Genomic DNA, 13507 nt, shown 5'->3' with positions numbered 1-13507 from the left:
ATGGGGAACGGCTGAGGGACCTGGGGGGTTCAGTCTGAAGAAGAGAAGGCTCAGGGGGGACCTTATCACTCCCTACAACTGCCTGACAGGAGGTTGGAGTGAGGTGGGGTTGGTCTCTGCTTCCAAGGAATAATTAGCAGGACAAGAGGAAACAGCCTCAAGCTGTACCAGGGCAGGTTTAGATGGAGCTGAGGAACAATTCCTTCCCCAGAGGGTTTGTGGTGGCTTGGAACAGGGTGCCCAGGGCATTGCTGGAGTCACCGTCCCTCGAAGTATTCACAAACTGTAGACAAGGCCCTCAGTGCCATGGATTAGTGGTTGCCTTGGCTGTGCTGGGGTAGCGGTTGGACTTAAACATCTTTTCCATCCTAGCTGATTCTGTGATTATAAGCTGCAGCAGCTGGCTCTGCCATTCCTCTGGCCTTTGTGCTGACAGGCAGCCTGAGCAGCAAGCTGAGCCAACCCCATGGGTCTGCTGGGCCTTGCTGGCTTGCCTTGAGCACTCTGGTATGTAGCCTGTGAGCCATTCTTTAGGGCCATCCATGTCTCTACTGGGTGATGCCTTATGTGATACACAAAATCTGTCTCAGTCAAATATTAAATAATACTCCAAAATGAGAGATGAGCCTTCTGTTCTTTCCTTCAACAGGTCAGAGCTTGTTTCCAGGCCTAATTGCTTTCTAAATACCATTCTCATTAGCCTTTATCTGGAGAGACTTTTCTTTTCCTCCTGCCACTTTACCTGAACAGCAAGGTAGTAAGATCTTTCTGGCATAAATATTAATATGCTGATTCAGGATAGCAGATGTGTCTGGCCAAGACAAGCAGCATGGATGAAGTGCAGCCATTTTTACGGCCTGTAATTGCAGGCATTCTGCATCATGAGTTGCGAGTACAGAGGCAGTTACCAACTAGCTACTACTGAAGCCAGAGAAGCTGATCCAGACAAACCTGCCCTTTTTTTCTGAGGTCAGAGGCCGTAATCTCAAAATTGGGGGTGGGGGGGTGGGGGGGAAATCCCCAGATTTGACTGATGAAAGCTCAAGTCTTACCATAAAGTCCTTAAGGCCACTTCTTTTCCTGGAAGAGTCATGATGGACCTGGCACTATATATGTAACACACCTAAAGGGTCTTAGGCCATGCTTATTTTCTGACTAAATACTGACAATCTGGGGAAAAATCTGGCCATTGTGGGTGGTCACAGTGGTCCCACTGAGCAGATTGGATGGCAGTCTTAAGTTCATCCAGATGGATTTGGGACAGAGTTGGAAAAGACTGGGGAAGCACGTGACATTCAGAAGGAATCTAGGAGAAAAGCAAAAATTTAGCAGCAGTTTCTCACGATCGATTACTACATATTTTTTGCTGTCATTGCTGTAAGTTAGGAAACATCTATGGGCTTGGAAACAGGCGGAAGAATTGGCACAGTATGCAAATGTACTTTCTATCTTGAAGACACCAGCAGTACTGTTCTTTCTGAGTCTGTTGAAACTTTAAAAGTAACACTGGCAGGACTGTGTGTGGCTTGTGGTTTGTAGAACATCCAGAAAGTTTTCTGGGATATGCTGGTCAACATGCAGTTATAGCAGATGGGAGTGTCAGGATTGAAAAAGCAAGTCTATGGTGGCTGTGCTGCTACATCCTGTTTAAATTGGCCTGACTTCTAGTTCACTCCTGGGTAATGACACAGGAGACCTTTTTAGGCAGCAGGTCTATGAAACTCGTAGGCAAACTAAATATCCTTATTTCCCCTGTAGCTCCCTAGTACATTCCAGTTATTAATTTGCACATCAGTTACCAGATGGTGAAATAGTGATATAACTTTAAATGTGTTTCCTGTCAGAACTAAGAAACACTATCAAATTCCCAGTTAATATTTATTGAGTTGGTTAAGAAATACAAGTTTGGGGAAAAGAAAACCAAGAAAGCTAGCTTTGCACATTGATGTTTTGCACACCATAAACATAAAGACCAGTAAAAAGTTACCCACACCATAAATTTGTCCATTATTAACATCCAGTCAGCAGTGGCCAAGGGCAGATACCATCATCCAAAGTCGTAGAAGTACAACTCAGCCTGTCCTTTACAGTTATTTATAAAAGCATCAAATCAGTGACACACTGAACGATAAACTCGTTTCATAAAATTTATATTAAAAAAAAAAGTACAATGTAAGATTCCACTCAAAAAACATGAGTTTACTTTTGGATGCTATGAGTTAATGGGCTCAGAATTTTTTTGGGAAAATACTTATTCGCATCCTGACAACAGACTAAATATTACAAGAGCAGCAATGCTACTGTTTCTTGGAGCAATTATGACGCTGTTAGATCATCATCCTGATAAAGTGAGACCAGAAAGAGACTAGATGTGGAAGAAAAGCTGCAGTGTGGGATTTCTAGATCATGCTGTCATCATTATTGATCCTGATTTTTTTTAATGCCTCTTGGTATTTTTTGCTGTCTCCAATAGATGTTCCAGTTGGCTGCACACAAAGGAGCTGAGTAAGGAGACAAGTAGCTGTGTTAGCATGAAGGTAAAGCCCAAGATAGTAAGGTTTGGTTTACCTTGTCTACAAAATACTGTATATCCACATACTTAAATGAATCTCTAAGGGCAACCTAATATTTTGGAACTTCTTGTATGGCTAGAAACAGAAAGTCCACCAGAAACAGTTTTAAATGGCCCCAAAAACTGGTTGCACAAACCACAGACAAATAACACTGTGGTCACACTCTTTCATTAATGAAATTGCATATTAGAGTTAGTGGTGCAGAACAACTGTACATTTGCATTTGCTGACTCTTGTGGTTTGGCATTCATCCTTTACTGACAAAGGAAAAAAAATAAGATTAAACCAGCAGCAACTTCAGATAACCTTAATTTAAGTTTCTTCCCCAGAAAGGGCAAAAAATTTTAATTACTAAGGAAAAAAGAAAATAAAACCAAACAATACAAAAGCAGCTTGAGACATAAATGACAAAACTACTGGGGAAAATTTGATTTTCATGGTGGCAGTTCTATAAATTTCTTTATATTAATATGAATAGTGTAATGTAGCAAAGTAGCCTTAGAAATAAGGACACAGAAGAACACAGCTGACAATAATAATATCTTACTGCTAGCATCACATGTGCATGTTACAGAATAACATATTCATGGACAGAAAAACAACTGGGCAAGAGCAATTGCAGCCAGAGAGAGGAGTAAATATGTTAGAGGTTCAACTCTGCAGACACCAAGATCAGTGTCAGGAGGTACTAGAGCAGAGATTTCCCTGCAGCCGATAGTGAGGCAGGCTGACCTCTTGCAGCCCATGGAGGTTAACAAGGGAGCAGATATCCCCGTGCAGCCCATGGAGGAACAGGGACAGATGACGAGCGAGTTGAGAGTCTGTGGGTGAGAATTAAGGGGCAGGCTGGCAGGGGCGATACTGTTGTGGGTGTCTGTTACAGACCACCAGATCAGGGTGAGGAAGTTGACGAGGCCTTCTACAGGCAGCTGAGAGTGGCCTCACAGTCACAGGCCGTGGTCGTCGTGGGGTATTTTAACTTCTCTGATGTTTGCTGGAAGGACCACTCGGCAACCCAGCCACAGTCCAGGAGGTTCCTCCAGTGTATGGATGATAACTTCCTCATGCAAATGGTGGATGAGCCAACCAGGAGAGGAGCGCTGCTGGATCTCATCCTCACTAACAAGGAGGATCTGGTCGAAGCAGAAAGGGTTGAGGGCTGCCTTGGTTGCAGTGACCACGAGATGGTGGAGTTCAGGATCTTGTGTGGTAGGACCAGTAGAATACCAAGTAGAATTGCAACCCTGGACTTTAGCAGGGCAAACTTTGGCCTTTTCGAGCAATTGCTGGGGGAAATCCCATGGGCAAGGCTGCTTGAAGGAAAAGGGGCCCAAGATAGTTGGTTGACATTCAAGGATTGCTTTTTCCAAGCTCAAGATCGGAGCATCCCGACACATAGGAAGCCAAGGAAGAGGGCCAAGAGACCTGCGTGGCTAAATAGGGAATTGCTGGGTATGCTCAAGTGGAAGAGGAGAGTTTACAGGTCATGGGAGGAGGGGCTGGCCACTTGGGAGGAATATAAGGCTGCTGCTAGAGGATGTAGGAAGGCAGCTAGGATGACTAAGGCCTCCTTGGAATTAAACCTGGCGAGAAGGGTCAAGGACAGCAAAAAGAGCTTTTTCAAATACATGGCAGATAAAACTAACACCAGAGGCAATGTAGGCCCACTGATGAACGGGATGGGTGCCCTGGTGACAGAAGATGCAGAGATGGCAGAGTTACTGAATGCCTTCTTTGTCTCTGTCTACTCTGCTGCAGGCAGTCCTGAAGAGCCCTGTACCACTGAGACCTTAGATGAAGTCAGGTCAACGGAGCGGTTTGCCTTAGTCGATGAGGAATGGATTAGAGACCAGTTGAGCAATCTGGACATCCATAAATCCATGGGTCCAGATGGGATGCACCTGCGGGTGCTGAGGGAACTGGCGGAAGTCATTGCTAGACCACTCTCCATAATCTTTACCAAGTCTTGGGAAACGGGAGAGGTGCCTGAGGACTGGAGGAAAGCAAATGTCACTCCAGTCTTCAAAAAGGGCAAGAAGGAGGACCCGGGTAACTATAGACCGGTCAGCCTCACCTCCATCCCTGGGAAAGTGATGGAACACCTTATCCTTGGTGCCATCTTAAGGCATATCAAGGATAAGAGGGTTATGAGGGGCAGTCAGCATGGCTTCACCAGGGGAAATCATGTTTGACCAATCTCTTAGCCTTTTATGAGGAAATAACACGGTGGATGGATGATGGCAGAGCGGTGGATGTGGTCTACCTTGACTTCAGCAAAGCATTTGACACAGTCTCCCACAGCATCCTCACAGCTAAATTGAGGAAGTGTGGTCTGGATGATCAGGTAGTGAGGTGGACTGCGAACTGGCTGAAGGAGAGAAGCCAGAGAGTTGTAGTCTATGGGGCAGAGTCTAGTTGGAGGCCTGTAACTAGTGGAGTGCCTCAAGGGTCAGTACTGGGACCGGTATTATTTAATACATTCATCAATGATTTAGATGAGGGAATTGAGTGTACTATCAGCACGTTTGCTGATGACACTAAGCTGGGAGGAGTGGCTGACACACCAGAAGGCTGTGCTGCCATCCAGCGAGACCTGGACAGGCTGGAGAGTTGGGCAGGGAATAACTTGATGAAATATAACAAGGGAAAGTGTAGAGTCCTGCATCTGGGCAGGAACAACCCCAGGTTCCAGTATAGGTTGGGGAACGACCTGTTAGAGAGCAGTGTAGGGGAGAGGGACCTGGGGGTCCTAGTGGACGACAGGATGACCATGAGCCAACACTGTGCCCTTGTGGCCAAGAAGGCCAATGGCATCCTGGGGTGTATTAGAAGGGGGGTGGTTAGTAGGTCGAGAGAGGTCCTCCTTCCCCTCTACTCTGCCCTGGTGAGACCGCATCTGGAATATTGTGTCCAGTTCTGGGCCCCTCCGTTCAAGAAGTACAGGGAGCTGCTGGAGAGAGTCCAGCGCAGGGCAACGAAGATGATTAAGGGAGTGGAGCATCTCCCTTATGAGGAAAGACTGAGGGAGCTGGGTCTCTGTAGTTTGGAGAAGAGGAGACTGAGGGGTGACCTTATTAGTGTATATAAATATATAAAGGGGGAGTGTCACAAGGATGGAGCCAGGCTCTACTCAGTGGCAAACAGTGATAGGACAAGGGGTAATGGGTACAAACTGGAACACAAGAGGTTCCACTTAAACTTGAGAAGAAACTTCTTCTCAGTGAGGGTGACGGAACACTGGAACAGGCTGCCCAGGGAGGTTGTGGAGTCTCCTTCCCTGGAGACATTCAAAGCCCGCCTGGACACATTCCTGTGTAACATTATCTAGGTGTTCCTGCTCCAGCAGGGGGATTGGACTAGATGATCTTTCGAGGTCCCTTCCAATCTCTAGCATATTGTGATACTGTGAACAGGTATCACCCTGCAACCTGTGAAGGACCCCACACCAGAGCAGGCGGGGATGCCCAAAGGAGGCTGTGACCCAGTGGGAAGCCCACACAGGAGCTGGCTCCTGGCAGGACCCATGGCCCTGTGGGCAGAGTAGCCCACACTGAAGCAGGTTTGCTGCCAGGACTTGTGACCCCATGAGGGACCCATGCTGGAGCAGTCTGTTCCTAAAGGACTGCACCCTGTAGGATGGATTCACATTGGAATTCATGGAGGACTGTCTCCCATGCAAAGGAGCCCCCACTGGAGCAGGGGAAGAGTGTGAGGAGCCCTCCCCCTGAAGAGGAAAGAGCAAAAGAGAGATCTGATGAACTGACCACAACCCCTATTCCCCATCCCCCTGTACCACTGTGGGAGGGGGTATAGAGAAATTGTGAATAAAGTTTAGCCTGGTCAGAAGAGCAGGGGAGGTTTTTTCAGATTTGTGTTTATTTCTCATTATCCTACACTGGTTTGATTGGTAATAAATTATTTTCCCAAAGTCGACTGTTTTGCCTGTAACTTCAACAGCTGGGTGATGTCCCTGTCCTTATCTGGACCCACAAGTCTTTCATTATGTTCACTCCCCTGTCCAGGTGAGAAGGGGAGAGATAGAGAAGCTTTGGTAGGCACATGGGGGCCAGCCTGGGTCAACCAACCACATGTGTATGCTTAGCTATTAAGCGTACACATAACCTCAAAGAGTCTTCGAAATGATGGTTAAATGTCATTTCACTTGACTTGTACATTTTGTGGAGAATTTTATTTCCATTTGGGGTATATCTGAATACAGTTAAAGAAAAAGCAAGACTACATGTTGTGAACAGAGAAAGTGCATATTTTAAAAAACCTCATGACATGTAGCTGCTTTCCCTACAATGCTCCTTGAAGTGTAAGTATCAATTTTCCTTATGCTTTTATGTCTGAATCAAGTACCAAAACAATGCAAAATCCATAGAATTCTGCTTTTTGTATTTGATCACTGGATCGTGCTGTGACTCTTACTTGCAAACGATACTGTGCTGTTAGCATTATGGTGCTATCCTTTCATTTTACAGAACTCTGCAGCATTTTCGTATATGAAAAATATTTTTCCTTCTTACATGCATTGTAGGTCTTACTGTATATAGACTAGTTATATTTTCACAGAATCCCAAGGGTTGGAAGGGACCTCAAAAGATCATCTAGTCCAACCCCCCTGCAAGAGCAGGGTAACCTAGAGTACATCACACAGGAACTTGTCCAGGCGGGCCTTGAATATCTCCAACGTACGAGACTCCACAACCCCCCCTGGGCAACCTGTTCCAGTGCTCTGTCACTCTCGCAGTAAAGAAATTTTTCCTGATGTTCACATGGAACCTCCTATGCTCCAGTTTGCACCCATTGCCCCTTGTCCTGTCACTGGACATCACTGAAAAAACCCTAGCTCCATCATCCTGACACTCACCCTTTACATATTTGTAAACATCGATGAGGTCACCCCTCAGTCTCCTCTTCTCCAAGCTAAAGAGACCCAGCTCCCTCAGCCTCTCCTCATAAGGGAGATGTTCCACTCCCTTAATCATCTTTGTGGCTCTGCGCTGGACTCTTTCAAGCAATTCCTTGTCCTTCTTGAACGGAGGGGCCCAGAACTGGACACAATATTCCAGATGCGGTCTCACCAAGTCAGAGTAGAAGGGGAGGAGGACCTCTCTTGACCTACTAACCACACCCTTTCTAATGCACCCTAGGATGCCATTGGCCTTCTTGGCCACAAGGGCACATTGCTGACTCATGGTCATCCTCCTATCCACCAGGACCCCCAGGACCCTTTCCCCTTCACTACTGTCCAGCAGGTCAACCCCCAACCTGTACTGGTACATGGGGTTGTTCTTCCCCAGATGCAAGACTCTACACTTGTCCTTGTTGAATTTCATCAAGTTTCTCCCCGCCCAACTCTCCAGCCTGTCCAGGTCTCGCTGAATGGCAACACAGCCCTCTGGTGTGTCAGCCACTCCTCCCAGTTTAGTATCATCAGCAAACTTGCTGAGGGCACATTCAGTTCCCTCATCCAGGTCGTTGATGAAAATATTAAACAGCACTGGTCCCAGCACCGACCCCTGAGGGACTCCTGCTAGATTCTGCCCCATTGACCACTACTCTCTGCCTTCTTCCTTTCAACCAGTTCTTGACCCACCTCACTACCTGATCATCAAGCCCACACTTCCTTAGCTTATCTATGAGGGTGCTGTGGGAGACAGTATCAAATGCCTTACTGAAATCAAGAAAAAACACATCTACCGCTCTACCATCATCCAGCCACCTAGTTACTTCCTCATAGAAGGCTATAAGGTTGGTCAAACATGACTTCCCCTTGGTAAAACAATGTTGGCTGCTCTAAACCATGTTGGCTGCTCTTTTATACATATACATCACACATCAGCAGCTCTTTCTCCTGATACTGAAAATGTCACATGATTCTAGAAGCTGTGCATTTATGTTTTGTCCATAGATCCAGATCCGGACTGCCCTGAGTAAAGATTTTTGCAAAAAGGGGAAAGTATACTGAGAAGAAATGTGATACGTTTAATTCAGATTTGATTTTGCTTTATCTGTTCTACATAATTATTTAGAATGGTGTTTTACTTTGGTTTATAATTTTAATTCCAGATGCAGCTACAGCATGAAGGGTGACATTTCTGTTTTGCAACTCTCGTTAAAAATTATCTTCTCTTACTTAATTCCATAGGCATTATTTTTGACATCTGCTGTCATAAATAATTTCCCCTTTTTATATTAAGAAGGGCAGTGGTTTGATCCACACTGTTGGGTCTTGTAGCCAAGAGCTCCATTAAACTTTCAAAGATGACATCATTTTACTAATTATTTTCTCAAAGTGATTTCAAAAGAGCAAGCTTCTTCCACGTGAGCTAATTGTTTATCACCGTTTGCCATTTTTATGAACTCCTATGCACACTTTTCTGCAGTTATTCTTCCATCTTCTTATGGGAAATATTAACTCCCATAAGGGTAAACTGATTGCAGCAGACAGGCTGCCTCCTGTATAGGAGTGTTAAAGGCATGGCTCCATTCAGGTGATCTGCATATGTCAAAAATGGTGCAGGAATGAAAACAGGTTACACAGCTCAGAACAGCCTGTAAGTTAGGTCAGCACCTGTCAGCTCCAGTGTAAAAGAGGTTTGGAACTAGCTTAATATCAGCCTTTCCCACTTGTAGGCTTGCATGTAACCTACTTCCACCAGTCAGAGATCTGGATCCTATTTTCAATATGTAAGCAAGGAAATTACACTCTTTGAGATAAGCAGTACACAAAGCCTGCATTGGCCTTCCTGAAATAGCATCTCCTGGTCACACTGTGGTCTACTTGGGAAATGGCTACACTGCACTACAATCTCACCTTCTCCCTAACTTTGTTATATCCACAGCAGGCTCCAAGCTGAGGTATAACTTAACATTGTTTTAAAAAGCGAACTTCCTTTTTACAAACCCAGTAACAATTATACTGAATTTGAGCTCCTGTCACAATAGGCATACTAACTCTTTTCTTGGTGTATGTCTTCACTAAATTACTTCAAGGACATACATGTCCTCATCTGTCCTTTATATAAAGGACATCAAGTTGCAATAGTTATGCTAAATATATAGGATTGCTCATTTTACTTCCAGGCATAAGTTTATTGGCACCTTCAAAGACATCCAAACCTGCCTTCCAAAAAAGTTATTATATACTTATGTAGGCAATTAGCACATGAAGTAAAAGTCCTTAAGTGAAAAATTTGCCATTAAGATCTGTTGAAAATTCCATGCCACTAGAATGACAGTGTTAGGGACTTCAGATCTACAGAGCATGCTTATACAGCTGCAGCATGTGTGGAAGTAACACAATCTAACAAGGCAGCACTACATAAGGCTTTTTTCAGGCTTAACCAGAGGTTGGTCTTAGACTCTTTTAAGAGACCAGAAGCAAAGACTGAAGCCCATTTCTTCCACCCCACCACTGAGCAATTCAGACCCTTGTTTTGCTAATTGTCCCACTGATACCCAGGTACTGCACAAAGTATTTATTCAGTGAGGACATCACCATTTTACAGCATTCGACCTGGACTTTGTCTGATCTTAAAAACTATTAGCGTACAATTGTAAGGATTAAAACTGAAACAAGAGATTTCATCATCAGAATTTCCAGTTACATAAATCCATATATTTCCCAAACCCTGAAGAGTCTTGGGTTGTACAGACTCCTATTTTGAGTATGATTTTAATTTTTTTAACTTTGTGTCTCAACTGTTTTTAAATGCTAGTAAGTATATCCATTTCTACTCTGAGAACTTCATGGGTCAGGAGAAGCTTTCCTGCTGTAAAAAGAATTTTTGATGACTTCAAGAAGTCATCGGGAGACATACTTGAATTACAGCAATTTAAATTTACTATATATTGGAGAAGAACATGTATATGACATACTCTGGTCTAGGGAACCACTGAAATTTCCTACTCTTAGTTCCTTAACTTGGGAGAAAGACAGGACATACTGCTTTTTTTTAATTCTAAAGTAGCCTTTGTGCCTGCTGTTATAAAAATAAAGTGGTGGAACAAACAGGAACAAGGCATTGTTGAACACAGCCTTGGGAGCATAGCAGTCAAGAGGTCATAATAATAGCTATTTTGACAGAATGATAATGGAGAGAGATTTGGAACTGTAAAGACATTGGTTGCTGTAGTTTGCCTCCTGTCGTAGTCATAGAAAAAAAAAATGCATGGAAGTCATACCTAGCACTTTCACTGTCTTCACCTAGTGGAAGAAAACTACACCGTCTCATGTTCAGAAAAACGTTTGAAAAAATGCAAAAATGAATATGGGGGTGAGTGGTGGAATTTTTTCCATAGAAGCCTGCTACTGTGACAAGAGGAATAGGAGGAAGCTTCTTGAGGCTTCTTTGGTGCTCCGAGTCACTATTCCCAAGAGATGTGCAGAGGCAAACCCCCCCACTGTATGGCCTTAGTCAGGTGCTGTTGAGGGTTTGTTTTGCAGGGGGTTTTTGTTTAGGGGTTTTTGTTTTTTTTCCAATGTGTCTTCTGTTTGCAAATCAATTAATGTGGAAATTACACCACATTACTGAGCAAACAAGGCCTGCAAACAAGGGTTTGCAAAATCTATTAGTAATGTTTCTGGTTTAGTAGCCCCTGATAGAAGGAGCAAAGCAGTAGATCCTTATTTACACTTTGCGTAAGCTTCACTTACTGGAAGTAATTTCTTATCTGTGCTGAAAGAAGCATGTCTGTCAAACAGTACATTAACTGGAGAATGTTATTCAGGCCCATTACTCATTCCAGATTCTTCACCCAGAGGAGAAACAAACCAAAACAAACATACACACAAAACCCTCAACACATTGGCATTTTCCTTTCTATACATTCAGCATCAAATTTTCTAAAACAAAGTTACATACAAATTTTAAGAGCGTGGAGTTTGCACAGGTAAAATTCTAAATTCCGTTTAAGGGAGAGGTTGGCATTTTAACATCATCAGCCACACTTCCCTCTCCTCCCTCCCAGTGCAGTGACCTTTCTTGGACATCCTTAAGAGTACAGACTAAATTATTACTTATCTTCTAACTCCCAAGATTTTTCTTTCCCTTTTTCAATTATTCTATAAAATGATTCTGATGTATTTTGTGAGAAGGTCAACTTCATTGATTTAGGGACAGATCAAGTCATGAAACCATTTTCATTAAGGACAGGCATGAAGTAGTTCTTCTGAAGACAACCTCTAGGTATTTCCCAGAGGAAGGAGACAGAGGGTTTTGAAAAAGGAGCGAGAACTTGAGAAGAAAGGTATGAAATGAAAGGCAAACCAAAAGTCAGTAGGAAACCTGAAGAGATAAAGGAACAGAAAACCCAAGCAGGAAAGATTAAACATAAGAAAAATTACTTGCCACTGAATAATGAGAAAATACACTTAAGACTACAGACAAGCTGCACAAAAGTAAGCACCAGGAAACAGCACTGGCCAGTGTCTCTCTAAGGGAAAGCAAGCTACCATAATGAGCAAAGTTAAACAGGACACATCCAGAGATGCTCACCATATCCAGCTAAGAGTCCACAGCAGAAGACAAATTCGTTGTGAAAATACAAGTCTGAGATCAAGGGAGAGAGTGCAGACACTTCCTTTTATACATATTAACTTCTATTTTTACTGATAAGTGTTGTAAAAATACTGTCAAAGCCGTGGTCGGATCTGAGCTGTGGTCAGATGTGGTCATGTAGCCTCCTATGGGCTCAGGACCCAACATCTTGCTCCTGCACCCACCAAGCTTCCCTATGTGGGTGGGACAAGGGTTGTGCACATGGGGAGTTTTCTCAGGCTTTTGTCTGTGGTGGGAAGATTCCAGAGGCTGTGGGCTTTTGTCAGGTCCTTGTCAGGGCTTTTGTCCAGGTGGGTCTACCTGCCACATAGCTGTCAAACATTCCTGTATTTTGGTGTCTTTGATGCTTACAATTGTAAACTATGCCCATCTTGGAGGTACATTTTGAGCCTTGAACTGTAACTCTCCTTTATTGTGAGGTAAATGGATAATTTACAGCAAAATATATGTCCTTTCATATTTTTAAATGCAGCACTGTTCTGTTTATGTAAATGCACCTAGTATGAGCAAGAATAGGTAGAACTGAGGAATGATCGGTACTGCATACAAGCTAGACTAACTCCAGTTTTGCAGAAGGGATATGTCATCTGCATAAATCGACGAGATGCTGACAGGCAGCATTAAAGAGATTAAAGGGAAATTTTTCTTATTCAGAAGAAGATATTTCCTACTTGAGTACTGAAATTGGTATGTTCAAGTATTTCAAGGATACTTGAAGTGGACCAACTGAAAAAAGTTGTAATTTACAGCAGGGAAATGGAACTGGTATTGCGTTGCTTGGTTTATATGATATGCTTATACTTGAGTGCTGTACAAATAACTCTTTGCCCCTTAATGATAATAGATTAAAAAATAGTTTGACCCTTAGTTAATTATGGAATGTCAGTTTTTCTAAAGATTATTCAGTATGATTTTTTTCCAGGCAACATTCCTTCTAAGAAAGATTAATTTAAACTGACGTAGCATAGCCAAGCTCCTGAGTCACAGTTCTGCTGTCAAGAAGCAAACTTCTTTTCTTTTCTACTTTATAGAATCTTGCAACATTAAAGGTGAATTTATATTAAAAAATTCTGTTGCAAAAAGCTGTAACACATTTTACTTCCCAAAATGACTTTGCTAAATAAAAAGCTACAGCGACCTTGACATTTGTAAATCCTTTAAAATGTAGTGTCTACCCTCAGGATACAAAAATCCATTTTAGAACTGATTTTTATGTTTGGCACTAATAGGTACCACTCTAGCCAATTTAAAATTAATTTGTTTTTCAGGAAGGATGCTTCAAAGTATCCTAAAAAATGGAGCACATATCATATGGCATTGAAATGAAGATGACATTAGTAACTGAAACCACTACAAGTGCAGGTT

This window comes from Pezoporus occidentalis, unplaced genomic scaffold (genome assembly GCF_034315485.1).
Source record: "Pezoporus occidentalis ecotype Australia unplaced genomic scaffold, CSIRO_AGI_Poc_V1 ctg94, whole genome shotgun sequence".
Lineage (NCBI taxonomy): Eukaryota > Metazoa > Chordata > Aves > Psittaciformes > Psittacidae > Pezoporus > Pezoporus occidentalis.
This window is presented reverse-complemented; position numbering follows the sequence as displayed.